This window comes from Solanum pennellii, chromosome 6 (genome assembly GCF_001406875.1).
Source record: "Solanum pennellii chromosome 6, SPENNV200".
Classification (NCBI taxonomy): Eukaryota; Viridiplantae; Streptophyta; class Magnoliopsida; order Solanales; family Solanaceae; genus Solanum; species Solanum pennellii.
Window position 1 is genome coordinate 39913018 of NC_028642.1, and position 17176 is coordinate 39930193.

Below are 17176 nucleotides of genomic sequence, written 5' to 3' on the forward strand. Positions count from 1 at the left end.
AAGACAAGAGATAAAGAAGTTGTTGAAAGTATGTTGGTTGTATTTCAAATGAGAAGAAATGATCTTCTTTTATAGGGTTCAAAACTTGGGCTCCAAGTTGGGTAAAAATAAAAAAGAGAAATATGAAAATTATCTCCTTCACAAGTTTGTACTTTGGCTCCAAGTAAAAAACTTTTGGTCAAAAGATAGCCACATAACAAATCTCCACCTTTGCTTAATTTTGGCTATTATAATGAATTGTTCCACCCTCTCCTCCAAAGCCCACATGGGCTAAAACATTTTTCGCAAATGAAAATCAAGTTCAAGTAGAGTTTGAACTTGCTAACTGGAAGAGGTTTCGTGAACATGTCAACAGGATTGTCTCTAGTATTGACCTTCTGAACATAGACTTTTTCTTCACCAATGATATCTCGTATGAAGTGATACTTGATATCAATATATTTCGTCCTCTCGTGATACATTTGATCTTTAGTCAAGTGAATGACATTTTAACTATCACAAAATATAATAACACCATATATTCTGCTTCAGTAGTAGGTAAAACTACTACATGCTGTAATGTAGCTTTCCAACTAATAGCGCAACCACCAGTACAAAATACGTAGTCTGTCAAGATCACCTGCATAATCAGAGTCTACAAAACCAACCATTGGTGTTTCTGTCAAACTCCAAATATGCGTTTGAAGTACCGCCTCACAACTTGCCAGTGTGCTTTTCCAGGACAAGCCATATACCGACTTACCACACTTACTGCTTGTGAAATGTCTGGACGTGTTCACACCATTGTATACATAATATTGTTAACTGCACTGGAATATGGTACATGTGTCATATCCCTCTTCTTTCTCTGACTGTGGTGATTAAGTAGTTGCTACCTTAAAATGAGCAGCAAGAGAAGTACTCACTTGTTTAGCATATTTCATTCCAATCTCTCCAAGACCTTCTCTAAGTACTTCTCGGTCGGGAATAGCATGTTGGCTCCTCAATCTCTTTTTATCTCCATGCTAAGGATTTTAGTAGCTGCTCCCAAATCTTTCATTTCAAATTCACTTTTCAGCTGACCTATTAAAATGTGAATTTCTGCTAAATTCTTAACAACAATAAGCATGTCATCAACATATAATAATAAGTAAACAAATGAATCATTTTAACTTTCAAAAGTAAACACAACTATCATACATGCTCCTCGAATAACCATGACCCAACATAAAGGAATCAAACCTCTTGTACCATTGTCTTGGAGATTGCTTTAATTAGTATAAGGATTTCTTCAATAGATGAATATGGTCTTCTTTTCTTTCAATTTCAAATCCTTCAGGTTGATGCATGTATATTTGTTCTTCAAGTTCGCCATATAAGAAAGTTGTCTTATCATCAAGTTGTTCTAACTCCACATCATACATGACAACTAAGGCAAGCAAGACATGAATAGAGCTATGTTTAACAACAAGTGTAAAAAATGTCACTAAAATCAACTCCTTGTACCTGACTATAGGCCTTTGCAACTACTCGTGTCTTATACATTGCATCTTCAACTTCTGGGATGCCATCCTTTTTCTTAAAGACCTATTTGCAACCAACAATTCTCTTTCCCGATGACGGCTTCACAAGAGACCAAGTATCATTCTTGTGGAGAGATTCCATTTCTTCATTCATTGCAATCAGCCACTTGGTTGAATCAACACTAGAAACTGCTTCTGAATAATTAGATAGTTTTCCAATTTCTTCAGTTTCCTGTGCAATTGAAAAAGAAAATGCAACATAATCTCCATATCTTCCTGATTTTTGAATTTGTCTCTTTGACGTGTGTGGCTATGGAATACTCATTTGGTTCAACTTCAGAAGTTACTGGGCCTTCCACTTCTGGAGTTTCAACTGTATTTTCTTCCACAGTTGATGAGTTTGGCTCAAAAGAAACACCAAACTCAACCTCCACCTGCTCAAGTATACTCACCTCTTTGTTCTTGTTACAAGAACTAGAAGACTCATTACTGGGATGTAACATGGAGGATTCGTCATAGGTTACATCTCTACTACTTATAAATTTTGGTGACTTCGGATCAGGACACCAAAGTCTGTATCCTTTCACCCTAGATGCATATCCAAGGAAAATACACTTTTTAGCCCTTGGCTCTAATTTTCCATCATTTACATGCATGTACGCAGGATAATCAAAAAATTTTAAATCAGAATACTTTGCAGAGTACCTGACCATATTTTCTCTGGAGTTATAAAGTTCAAAGGTGCAGAAGGGGCACGATTTACAATATAACAAGTTGTACAAATAGCCTCTGCCCAAAAAATATTTGTCAACCAAACATTTGAAATCATGCAACGAGCTCTTTCCAAAAGAACCCTATTCATCCTTTCTGCAACACCATTTTGCTGAGGGTTCATCGTCAAAACTCATCATTAGTGTTCAGGAAAGAGAGCGCTTCATCGCCGCCTTCTACGCTTCACAGACTAGAATGAGTACGCGAGCGCTTCATCACTTAGAGCGAGCGCTTCATTGCTTAAAGCGTGAAGCGGGGCCTTATCGATTTTTTTGCTTCACGCTTCTCTGAACACTGCTCATCATAACAAAATTTCAAGTCATTATCTGTTCTAAGCCGTTTGACATGTTTTCATGTTTGATTTTCAATTAAAACTTTCTATTATTTGAAAGTTAAGAAAACATCACTTTTATTTTTCAGGAAATAAATCCAAACTTTTCTTTAATAATGATCAATGAAAGTTAATATATACATGGAACCACCTTTTGACGGGGAACTAGAAGGATCCCAAAGATCTGAATGATTGTAGTCCAAAATACCTTTTGTTCGATGAATTGTTGGAGATTTGAAGATGACTCTTTTTTGCTTCCCGAACACACAATATTCGCAGAACTCCATGTTTTTGGTATGTTGTCCACATAGAAGACATTTTTTATTGAGGATAGAAAGACCTTTCTCACTCATATTCCCCAGTCGCATATGCCACAATTTGATGATGTCAGAATCAAATTGATTTGAAGTAGAAACTGCAATAGCACTTGTAAATGTGGATCCAATAAAGTGTACAACGTACCAAACCGTCATGCTTTCATGATCACTATAACAAATATAGAGACTTTTAAAACTCCACTTTCACCTGTGTATTTGCACCCAACAGATTCTACGGTGCCCAATGAGATTTTTCTTTAAGTCAGGAACATATCTAACATTGGTGAGAGTTCTCACCACCCCATGGTGCATTTGAATTCGAATTGTACCTTTATAAAAGACTTTGCACGGAGCATTGTTTCCCAAAACAACTCCACCTCTCGTAGATTCATATGTGGTTAAAAAAAAATCCCTATTGGGAAACATATGGTAAGAACAACCTAAATCCAAAATTCACTGATCATCATTAGATTTAAAATTGTTATTAGCAAAAAAGAATATTGTTCCCTCACACTCATCAGCCGCTACACTTGCTTCAGCAGGATCTACATTTTGGTTCTTATTTTTATTTTCCTTATACTTTTCTTTGTTTTTCTACTTATAACATTTGAAAATAATATGACCTTTCTTATGGCAATATTTGCACACTATATTTCTGTATCGGACTTTGACCTTGATTTAGACCTCTCATTATTGATTCTTTCTTATCAGATCTACCTCTTATAAATAGTCCTTCCCCATGGCTTACACTACTTTCCTCAATAATATCTCTATCTATCTGTTCCTTTGATTTTAAGGTAGATTTAATTTTCCTATAAGAGATATTATCTTTTCCATAAAGCATAATAGCTCTAATATGCTTAAATGATTGGGGTAAGCAAATAAGTAATAAGACGACTTGATTCTCATCTTTGACTTCAACATCGATATTACTCAAATCCATAAAAATGGAATCAAATGCATCAAGATGTGAGAGAATAAAAGTACCTTCAACCATACGGAATATGTATAAAACTTTTGCTTCAGGTAAAGTGTGTTTTAACCGTCCTCTTTATACACAGATTTTTTAGTTTTTCTCACATGCCTTTGGCTGTGGTTTCTGTAGACACTTCACGTAAAATCTCATTTGAGAGATTTATAATGATACTTTATTTTTCCTTCTTGTCTAAGACGGCGAACTCCGAGTTAGTCATATTTTCTGACTTCTTCTCCTTTCCTTCCAACGCCATATTTAGGCCACCTTGAATTAGGATAGCTTTCATCTTTAATTGCCACATCCCAAAGTTCACACTTTGATCAAATTTCTCAATGTAAGTCTTTGTTACTATCATTTCTGGCTACTGAAAATAACCAAATTAAATTTAGCTCAGATATCAATTTGTAAGAATCGGTGATCCGAGTATTGCGGGATTTAGCTCAAAAATATTATAATGACAATAATAAATTGATAATAAAAAATATAAAACAAATAAAGAAGACACAAATTTAACGGGGTTCGATTAGTGTGACCTAATCCACAGACGGAGAGTAGCAAATTCACTATATCATCAAGAGTACATAAGAGAGTACAGAATTAGAGATAAAACTCCAACTAATCCCAAATAACCTAAAGAGAATAATCTCACACGATTACTCCAAAGAAAGGATTCACAAAGTTGTTTCCCAACACTCACTCTCTTACAAAATGTTTCATAAAAAAAGGGGGGGGGGGGAGACAAGAGATAAAGAATCACTTGTAAGTATGTTGGTTGTATTTCAAATGAAAAGAAATAGTCTCCTTTTATAGAAGCTAAAACTCGGGTTTCAAGTTGGGTAAAAATAAAAAAGTGAAATATGAAAATTATTTCCTTCACATGTTTGTACTTTGGCTCCAAGCAAAAAACTCTTGGCCAAAAGATAGCCACTTAACATTTCTAATATTCTCTGTAATTATATTAAAAATGACAGATGCTTAAGTAATGCAAAAATATGAAAAACAAAAAGAAAACTGAGTTTCAAATTCAAGCTTCCTTTTACAAACATGTAACTTTTAAAAGATAGACTGTCCGTCTGAAGTAACCTTGAATTTTCCTCTTGTCTTCTATTTCTTCAAATCTATCCTACAATAATTTATAATTCATCATTTCTTTTTGGATTTTGATGAAGCTACTGATACTATTATATGATTATGTTTTGCCAGTCGCAATAATATGTGCCTTGGAACAAACTCTCCAGCCACTTTACCAGCCCAACTATGTTATCTTCCATGTGTATTCTTTTTGTTTTTTGTTGCTTCCACTCCTTTGTTACCTAGGTGAAATATCTCTAATATCTAGCTACTTTATCAAAGCATATGTCCAACATATTGTCTTCTTCATCTTCGTCGAAAATTTCTCGCCCAAATCAATAACATAAGTGTTAGTTGGACTAAGTGTTGACGCTAAGGCCCCTAACTCATTCTTCTTTATAATCACACGTTCTTGTTGTTCCAAATGCCTTCATTTAATGGTTGCTTAGACCTATTGATTGTCATTATACCAAATTTTGTATAACTTACATAAATATCATAGTTTTAATATGAAATTACAATCTATCCCTCTTTAGTTTGTAATTACATTAATTTCTTAAAAAGTAACACAAATCGGATGCATAATATGTAGCTTGGATACATTAAGGAGCATCTCAGATACATTATAACATAAACCGGATACATAATATGTAGTTCGGATACATTATAAAATAAATCGGATACATAATATGAGTCGAACACATTAAATACTGGCTCGGATACATTAATAAATAAGGGATTTTAGAATTTTTTCGAAATAGAGAGGGATATTGGAAATAAAGAAACATAAGACATGTATTTCAGTAATTTTTCCTTATGGGGCTGATTGCTACCAATTGACGTATCCACCAGAAATGTAATTTTTTCACTACTCTTAGACACAATAATAGGTGCATTATGGTTGAGATTACTTTCCGAAATTGGTGAGCTAATCTCATTTTGATATTCTTCATCTTCAATCTATTCTAACCATGTCATGGACTTGGAAGAAACCTCCTTAATTACCTGAATTAAATCATTATACAGATATACCTATTATGCCTTTCTCATCTTTGTCTAGGATGAATTATTTTTATATGTGGATAACATAAACAAGGCTGGTTAAGAAGGTCTCTGAACATCTGGATCGTTTCCATTATGTAGCCTACTTACACCAACTTCTTTTGTAGGTGAAAAAGTACTTAACTTGGGTGTAGGTGAAGTTACCTCATGTTGTGAAGTATTCAACCATACAAGTAGATCCATCAATATGGGTTAGGGCTGTTGGGTCAGCCTGACTTAACTCGTGATTTGATAGGACTGAGCTAAGACTTTTTAAGCCCATTTAAGAAAAAAAATTCTTATTTCGGTCTGAATAAGCATGCTAATTTGTGGGACTTGAGAAATATGGGTAGGGTCAGCCCGTGGGCCAAATAAAAATTAATTAAAAATAAGAATAAAATATATAGAGTATTAAAAATAACTAAAAGTTGAACAAAATCTATTTTAATTTTTAAATTAAAATTTAAATACAAATTATGTTTATAAAACATGTACTACATAAAATAAAAATTTCCAAAATTTTTAGGGAATCGCTATGTAAGTCGTAGCCAATGGAATATTGTCATATTTTTTGTGTTCTCTAAGGATCATTAGAAAACAATTATGTTAATATTTCTACTTAGCTATTTATACTTTTACTGGAAATCGAACTTAACAAATATTATAAAGATAATTTTATTTGTGGATTTTGATTAAAAAGTAGTAACACTAACACCATTTAATATTGTCTTTTTCATATTTATCATAATATTTTTATATTTTTTATTTGATTTAATTTATTTTTTAAATATACTTTTAAAAAACGGGGGCTGACCCGCACTACTCGTAGCCCACATATTTTTGGGCTGGATTGATCGTTTTCTAACCTATAAAAAATGGGTCAGCCTTACCAGATCCCTCAAATTTCAAAGACTGTAGGTTAGCTTGGATGGGGTGGGACAACCCATATTGACATCTCAAAACACGAGAGGATGTTTAGTAATAGGATCTAAAGTTGCACACAAGGGCAGATCTATCTTATAGTAAGGGGTGTCACGTAACATAGCTTCGTTGAAAAAAATTATTAAATATATTCATAAAGTGACATTACTTGTCATATGAAATGTTCTAGCCTAACTGGTTTGACGCCTCAATTGTGAACTTAAGGTCTTGTTCAATACCCCTTTACTTCATTTATTTTTATTTTTTCACCTCGTAGGAATTAACCAAATTTTGAACCAGCCAGTCATACTTTTTATACCTCAATTGTTTGGTGCCTAATATATATATGCTCCATTCATGTTTTTCTTTTTTAAATGTTTAATGTTCCCTTCGTTCATCGTTATTTACTCAATTTACTAAAAAATAATTGTCCAACTTTACTTGTCTAGTTTGGATAATTAAAATACAAGTACCAGTTTTGTGTCTACAATTAAACACTATTTATTGACCGATCTTGTAATTCATAAGGGTGATATAGTAAAATATCCATCTATTTATTATTTAATAAGGTGTGTGTCAAGCCAAACATGAACCAGTAAAATACAGAGGGAGTATTACTTTTAATGAGGTTTATTTGAATCTATTAAGATACATGATAAAATACTGATACATATAAAAACGCCCGGATACATGACAAAACAATAGTATAAGTGATGCGAAGTTTTTTGGTTGAGTATGTAACTGACACCATCGTCAACGTCGAATTTGATACTCATTGTCTCTTTGCGTGAGAGGTGTCTCCCCTTGCGAGAAAAAATAATGGATACGTGGGGGATTGGTTTTAGAGTGAGAAAATCAAAGCTAAGAGTGTGACATATAGGTTGACAAGTTGTAGAATATCCATTTTAATGGAGTGTTTCTTTCTCATGGATACTAATCAAGAGAGGAGAAAGAAGAAGAGTTACAGTTTTACCCTAACTCATATTTATGAGTTAAAGATATATGTTTTTAATTAAAATATTAATTTTGGAGTTTAAATATGAAGATAATTAGTCAATCCTAATTTTAAGGGAGGTAGGTATTTAATTGTATCTTAAATAATATATAATATGAAATATTAAAAGTGGTAGTATATGTAATTGTTTGAAAGTAAAGGTAAAATTAATATGTATATATATGATAGTGATATATGTCTAATGAAGTAGTTTATCCATAAAAGGCAAAAAAAGGCTTTCAGCAATCCAATTTGTGATTATTTTTTTTTTTTGTAAAACTTGTCCCAGAAGAATATATTTTGCACAAAAATCCATCATTTAAAATTTAGAAAATAAAAATAAAAATCAAGCTTGTTGTAAAGAAATCTTATGTACGATGTGGGAGGATATACTAAAGAATAAGTAGTTATTTCGATCAGTGAATACAACAACATCATTAGTGTAATCCCACTAGTAGGTTCCAAAAAGTGTAATGTGTATATTAGTCTTGCCACTATCTTGTGAAAGTTTTATTTATTTAATAAGTTAATCTTTATAAAAAATAATGTATCTCTTTTAAAAGTTTGCAGTAACATGTATCACAAAATTTTTTTTTAATAAAAAATTAGAGATATGCAATAATTTATTATTGCAGTGTCTTAGAATATTATATCACCTTATTTGTTAATTATAATTTGCTAATTTGACAAAATCATTTAAGAGTATATTTTAAAATATATTTTCACAAAATGTGATTTTTTTCATGGTTAGAAATAATATCCAAACGAGCATAATATTTTTATTTCAGATTCACCATCAATCCCATCCTTCTTCCACATTTTCTTACGTTCTTAAAATTTGTTAATCTCTTGGTGTGAATCAACATTGTAAAGACATAATTAGGCGAGTCATTTACAAATGGTTGGTTTAATGTAACACCAACAACATACTTGTTATCTAATTATTGACAATTCAATTCATAATCCATGTTTATAAACCATTAATGCAAGAACCCATGCATAGATCATGAAATTGGACAATTCAACTTTGAAAACTTCAAAAAACATCCTTGAAAGATGGGCTCCTTGATAAAGAGAGTTTGAAGGATCAAAAACCATACCTCAATGAATTTAATTCTTCAATTAGATGAATGATATCCACTCAAACCTCGAATTCCAAGCCCTTCCTTGAGTTTTGTCTCCAATGGAGTTCTAGGGAATTTCTAAGGGAATTTGGGTTTTGATTTTGAAGAATGAAATCTTCTAAGTGTTTTAGGCTTATAAACACATTTAAAATACCCAAAAGACCCTTAAGGAACCGCCAATACCCTTAGTTGGCCGTGGGGTGAATTTACAAGTTCACCCCTCACTTGGCAGTGAACTGCATGCAGAGACAGTGTCCATCGACGGTTGGCAGTCGACAGACCGTTTGTCCACAAACGGACCGTCCTGTCCTTCCGTCGATTGGTTCAGAGACTCAACATTAGACTCCTCTCTCCCAAGATTAAGTACTAATCGATGAGACCCTACCAACGGGGCGTCGACTGACCCACTGGCGTCGATTGCCTCCGTGGTTTGGGCTGTCTTGGGCAGCCTTGGGCACCAACTTGGGTCCTTCCTCAAGGACCCTTGGATGGTCCTTGGGGATATTTGCCTAGACGTTTCCAACCCAAACATGCTCGTATACGAGTTTAGAACCTCTGACATGAGTTTCATCCAAAAGGAACACGTAAAACTCGACGAAACATGCCTAGACGCACAAAGTCGTTTCAAGGCAAACCTTTCGAACGTCATGAACGTTCTTGGACGTTTGACCTCCAAACTTCATGAAACTTGACACAATGCCTATATACACCATAATAATTCATTTAACGACCTTATAACTTCATGAATCACACATAAACACATAGAACCACATATGAGGCACATAGGTGACTTAATCGTCGAACGTCTTAGTCGTCCCTTGACGTTTGACTTCCAATGCACCTAAACTATAAGACTCTTCCTCAATACCATATTATAGACCTATTTATGACCTTAGATAATCATGACCAACATGTTAGGCTCTAGTTCACCTAAGTCATTTTTGGGATCTTCCATTCTCCCTCACTTGGACAACATTAATCCTCGAATGACACTTGCCACTCTCCGAACACATCCAAGAATAGAAATTCAACTAGAAGTTCATGACCATACCATATAACATATAGTCAAGAAGAAAACATCAATTTCACATAGTCAAGAGATTCACAACACAACAAGAAACTAGAAGACATTCTATAACTCATTATGCTAAAATAACTCACATGCTTCATTCCAAATAGCGAAAACTCATTTTATATTCAATATCATACTCATATACATCAGTCCTAGCCACATTACAACAATTTTAGACCAAAGAATCAATTAGTCACATTTTAAAAATTTTAACAGTGAACCCCTTACATTGATTTTATGCAACTTTTCCAAAAATGCAATTTTTAGGCAATTTATGATAGAAACATGCTAATTTGCAAGGTAACACCATATAAACACATGCTACAACATAATAATAACCTCATAAAATACACAATGCAAGAAGTTAATGAAATTCAATTTCAACAAAACTCCTAAACATTATGCACATGCAACATGCTTCTATGACTTTCTATCCCATCTGCTAACCATACTCCCCCACTTAGAAGGAACTCATATCACTAAAAAGAATGAACTATTACTTACCAACATCATCATCATCATCATTTCTTTGATCCTCTTGCCCGGAGTGCATAGAAACGAGCCTTTGCCTTTGAAACATTAGGAGCAACTTGCTTACCCTCCTTTCGTATAGAGCAATGGTAGGACAATCTCTCACCTTGTATCCTTACTTACCACAACCAAAGCAACTCCCGGTACCCCTTAGACACTCACCATAATGCCTCTTCTCACAAGTGACACATGTAGGTTTTCCATTTTGAAAACCACCTCCTTTCTCCAATTTCACCTTAGCACTCTTAGGTTCTTTTTGAGTTTGAGCCCTAGTTTGATCTTGGTCACTAGAACCACTCCTTTTCAAGTTTCTAGACATTCTCTTAAGTTTAGACTCCTCTATTGATTGGGCATACACCATGAGTCTAGATAGGGTCATATCATCATGTAACATCATTGTACAATATTCCTCCCTCACTAGATCGGCGACACCCGCCATAAAACGAATCATTTCATCCCTTAGATTAGACACAAGGGATGAGGCATATCTAGATAACATAGAGAACTTCAAAAAGTATTCCTCTACACTCATATTGCCTTGCTTGATATTGATAAACTCCTCTACCTTAACTTCCCTCCTCTCTCGGGGAAAGTATTTTCTAAGAAAAGCTTCCTTAAATTCTTCCCACTCAATAGGACCCGACTCCACCGGCCTATTATCCTTCCATTGAGTATACCACACCTGAGCAACCTCCCTTAGTTGATACGAAGCTAACTCCGCCTTCTCACTAGATATAACTCCCGTAGCACTCAACACCTTGTACACTCTATTTAGGAACTCTTGGGGATCCCTCTCCCACCTTAGAGCGCAGAAAGATAGGAGGATTCATCCTCACAAAATCTTTCAACCTAGATGTCATAGTGCTCTCCACAACATTCACTCTAGGCACCATACTCAAATTTACTTGAGTAGTCACGGCTCGGGCTAAAGCAAGCAAAGCCTCCCTAATATCACTATTACTCAACTCAGGGGGAACCACAGGAACATCATTACCTCCTTCCACAATAGGTACTTGGTCACCTTGAGCACCTTGAGAATCTTGAGGAGCTTGATCAACTTCCTCAAATTGAGGAGGAATCTCCTCTTGAACATCATTCTCCTTAACTCTCCTAGCCGGTGTCCTCCTTGTATTCATCGTCCTAGAAACACAAGGAAAACCATATAAAAAGAGTACTCATAAATTTTACTCTACGACACAACATAGGAGTAGAAAAGAAGGGAAACTCTACCGTCCTATAGCCTCTCGCCCATAGATGTGTCATGACTCACACCGATGGTCAAGACTCTACTAGACTTGACTTGATGAGACTTTTCGATTCCTAATACTACTTTTATAACCTAAGCTCTGATACAAGGCTTTATCAAAACTCGGAACCACACCCTAGAAGTTAGGGCTAATATCAGATTGCGACACACGTACTTGACCTTTCGGAGCATATACATAATGAAAAGTAGTGCGAAATTAAAACTTTTCACGAAATATTTCATAGTCTTTAAAAACTCTTTCATATAAAATCATAGGAAATACTAGGTCTCAATCTTATCAAACTTAAGACACGACCCATACTTCAAAATATTGGAATACTTAGTCTAGTACAATACTTCAAAATAAAAGACATCATATATGCCCTCGAGTCAATTGAGGATATGCTTCAACTTCACTTGAATGATGCTACGATTAAAGTCTTGCTTCCCAAATGGTCCTCACCTACCAACAACTATAGAGATATATAAAAGCGTGGAATTAGTACAACCACATGTACTAAGTATGACACAATGCATAAAATCATGAAAACGGACATTTATTGGAAATATGCATCTTTTCATTTAAAAATCATATCATAATCATAACAATAACATTTAACTCATAGAATCACATAAGATAACATTTATACAATTTAACACATTTTTTAGGTCACTTTACAGTAACCTCAATTCACTGTTACAGTGAAGTCACAATGAAGTGTCTTACCTTTAATTTAGATACTTCTTAGCATGTAGTATTCTCACTAAAGCTATCCTAAGACTCACTTACGCAACACAAAGAGAGACCGCCCATACAACCTCTCTAGGCATTGCCAAAATGATCCTCAAGACTACTTATAATAAGACACATACACACTTACAAGACACCAAAAACACATAACATGTATAATATGACATTTCTCTTACCAAGGCTATCAAAAGACTTACTTAAGTAAATCAAGATGATAACGTCCATGATTGACCTCTTCAAGACTACCTAAATAATCCTTAAGACTACCTAACTTTAGATCATGTCCACATATTCAACCATTTTCCCTAACTAGAGTCATTCTTAAGACTCATCTAGGTAAGATACGAAGTGACCATTTCTATGCCCCATTCACACCTTAACTAGACAACCCTTAACTACTCTAGATAAGTACTTATTCATTTAACATACTTTCTTACTTAAGTCATTACATTCATTAGTTCATATAGGAGACATTCAACACATAAAAGACATTCGAGTAATGGTCTTAGACTAGACCTAGGAACTCCAGTTAACACCTTCAAAGTTTATTGTGTAATGTCTAGATAGCGTCTCATACCACCACCTAAACTTCATAGAACTTCTTTAATGCTAGTAGGTATTCCATATGATGAGAATAGGCAATAACCGACATAGACCATGATAGCAAAGCATGGAATCTGAAGTTCTAACCTACTCCGATGAGGGTGTTGTACTTGCAAATGGTAGAACTTGGACACATCCCATGTAGGCACATGGTTAAGGAATATGAAGGGCATGCTTTGTAATCTAGTCTCATTCTTTAACTAGAACTACTTCCCTTACCATACTCACTCGGTGCTACCCTTTGTTCTCATAGAGTAATTTACACTTAAGGTTCATATAAAAGGGTTCCATATCAAGTACACAAACCAATCACATTTACCCTACTAAAGAAAGTTCCACTAGGTCTACCTCATAATGGCGACAAGAAGCTCATCATGACTTTCCTAAGGATTAAGATGATGCCGTTCCAGCCAATTAACCTTAAGTCTATCATTCGTTTACTTTGAAGGATACCATTACGACTTTCGATTTCAACATTCATAACCTTACCACTAGGTTCAAGGTTTCACATAAAATACCCTCTAAACATCGTTTAAGGTCACATGTCATTAATACATTCAAGACTAAGAGACTTTAGCATCCTAAGTCAAGATATCACATATTCAACATTTATACATGTATCAAGTAAGGAACACAAGTCAACCAAGACAAGACACAACATACTTCACTTTAACACATATTACATGTCATTCTATAAACACATAGAATTAGTCATTATCATTTTTAAGTCATCCTTTACACTATCATATGAATATGACCATCATAGACTCATATAGTCAAGTAGGGATAAGCATATATCAATCCTAAGACTATACACACAAAGCCAAAGTCCTAGTCTAACATGATCACCTAAATAACATCAATAGAAGAACACATATACTTTCATATTACTTATCATATAGGTAGATATCATCATACTACACATAATCAACTACACAAATAACCACATTATTTCAAGTAGTTGCCGACAAGGCCACGATCATCATATTACTTGAAATAATGCCGACAAGGCCACATCAATTACAAGTAAAGCACATAGCACCGCCACCATAAGTGGACCATACCAATCACAACATAACTGAAGTCTAATTAACATAAAACAAAGGAAATAGGTCAGTGTACCACCTCTCCATCCTCATACCTCAATCCAATGCCAAATCAACAAGTTCGATATCATAAGACCCTTACCAATGGCCATGAACAATATTCCAATGCAATTATAACAATAATCAGTGAAACTAGGTCATTTCACTACATATTCATCAATATAATACAACCTATATATCAATTGAACACAATTCTTACATCATTAGATAACCCATAGGAATCTACACTAGAATTCACAAATATTAAATCAATATCAAGTAACCTAAAAGTTAGTCAAAATCTAGGGTTCATACAATTCATGGGTTCATAGGTTAATTTAGTTAAAATCATCTAAGTAGTGACAATTCAATCCATAATCCACGTTTAAAAACCATTTATGCAAGAACCCATGCATAGATCATGAAATTGGACAATTCAACTTTGAAAACTTTAAAAAACATCTTTGAAAGATGAGATCCTTGATGAAAAGAGTTTGAATGATCAAAAACCATACCTAAATGAATTTAATTCTTCAATTGGATGAAGAATATCCACTCAAACCTCCAATTCCAAGCCCTTCCTTGAGTTTTGGCTCCAATGGAGTTTTAGGGAATTTAGGTTTTGATTTTGAAGAATGAAATTTTCTAAGTGTTTTATGCTTATAAACACATTTAAAATATCCAAAATACCCTTAAGGAAACTCCAATACCCTTATTTGGAAGTGGAATGAATTTACAAGTTTACCCCTCACTTGGCAGTGAACTGCACGCAGGGACAGTCAGTCGACGGGCCATTTTTCCACATACGGACCGTCCTGTCCTTCCGTTGATTGGTTTAGAGACTCAAAATTGGTCTCTTATATCCCAAGACTAAGTCCTAATCGATGATAACCTACCAACGGGGCATCGACTGACCCACTGGGCGTCGATTGCCTCCGTGGTTTAGGCTGTCTTGGGCAGCCTTGGGCACCAACTTGGGTCCTTCCTCAAGGACCCTTGGATGGTCCTTGGGGATATTTGCCCGGACGTTTCCAACCCAAACATGCTCGTATACGAGTTTAGCATCTCTCACACGACTTTAATCCAAAACGAACACGTAAAACTCGACGAAACATGCCTAGACACACAAGGTCATTTCAAGGCAAACCTTTCGAACGTCATGAATGTTCTTGGACGTTTGACCTCCAAACTTCACGAAACTTGACACACTGCCTATATACACCATAATAACTCAATAAAGGACCTTATAACTTCATGAATCACACATAAACACATAAAACCACATATGAGGCACATAGGTGACTTAGTCGTCGAACGTCTTAGTCGTCCCTTGACATTTGACTTCCAATTCACCTAAACTCTAAGACACTGCCTCAATACCATATTATAGACCTATTTAGGACCTTATATCATCATTACATGTTAGGCTCTAGTTCACCTAAGTCATTTTCGGGATCTTACATCCCCTCTCTAGTACATCTGTCTCCTCACGGATAAATTCCTCAACTTTAGTGACGTGCACATGATTCTTCATAAGCAATGTCACATTTTAAAATAAAAATAAAAAAACAAAAAAATATGATATTATATTAAAAATTAAGGATTTTTAGCACTTTGATTTGTGTAGTGAAATAAATTCAAATTTAAAAAATTGAATAAGACCTAAAATACCCTCGAAGTATTGAAAATGATACACAACTATCCTTCATCCACCTATTGGTTCCAAAATACCCTCATCATCCACCTTTTGGCTCACAAATCGCTACTCATCCACCTTTGGGTCCAATTTTAGTCATTCCTTAAATATAGCACATTTTAAAATAATTATTTTAATTACGTGGCACTCAACCATTAGTTGTAATTTAATTATTTAATATAATTTTAAACTCACCCATTACCCACCCATTTTAACTAAATCCAACCATGATTCATAGTCAAAAAGTTGAATTGGATTCAATTCGAAAAGAAATAAATCATTTGAAGAAGATTGTGAAGGATATGGGTGGCCTTGAAGATTTTTATTTGAAGGATATCATTGCCAATAAAAATTCTGAGTTGAATGATATGGATAGAAATGAAATTTTCTGATTTGACGGGAGTTTCTACCTTGAAGGAAAAAATGTCGAATTTGGAGTTGACGGATAAATTGAGAGTTCAAATCTAAAGAAAGTATATGGCTTGAATGATAAAGTTCGAAGTTAGAGTTGGAAGTTCATCAATTGATAAGTTTGCTTGCAGTTTCTTGCGCTATTATTCTTAATTTTGTAGCTGCCAAAATGATGTAGTGTGGTGTTATTGTTTGTGTTAAGTTAGTATTATTAGATTATGTTAGTTTTGTGATTTTTTATTATTGTAATGACAGACTTTTGCAGCTTAATAAGCTACATAATGTTTTGAAAATGTGTTAAAATGATGTAGGTAGTTGTTCTGTCTACTCGAGAACTAAGGTTGTGAAGCCACATATTTTTCTCTCTTTATATTGTTTTCCATTTTTTCTTTTTCGTTCATGGAGTAATACAAAGGCATTTATAAATTATGGTTGGATTTAGTTCAAAATGGGTGGGTAATGTGTGCGTTTATAATTATGTTATATAATTAAATTTCAACTAATGATTGAGTGTCACGTAATTAAAAGAATTATTCAATTATTTTAAATGGTGCTTCATTAATGACGTGACTAAAATTGAACCCAAAGGTAGATGGGGAGGGTATTTTGGAGCCAATAGTTGAATGAGGAATAATTATGTTCCATTTTTAATACTTAAAAAATATTTTAGGCCCTTTTCCGTTAAAAAAAAAATTAACTAAGAAAGTAAAATGTGGTCATTGAAGTTAGAATC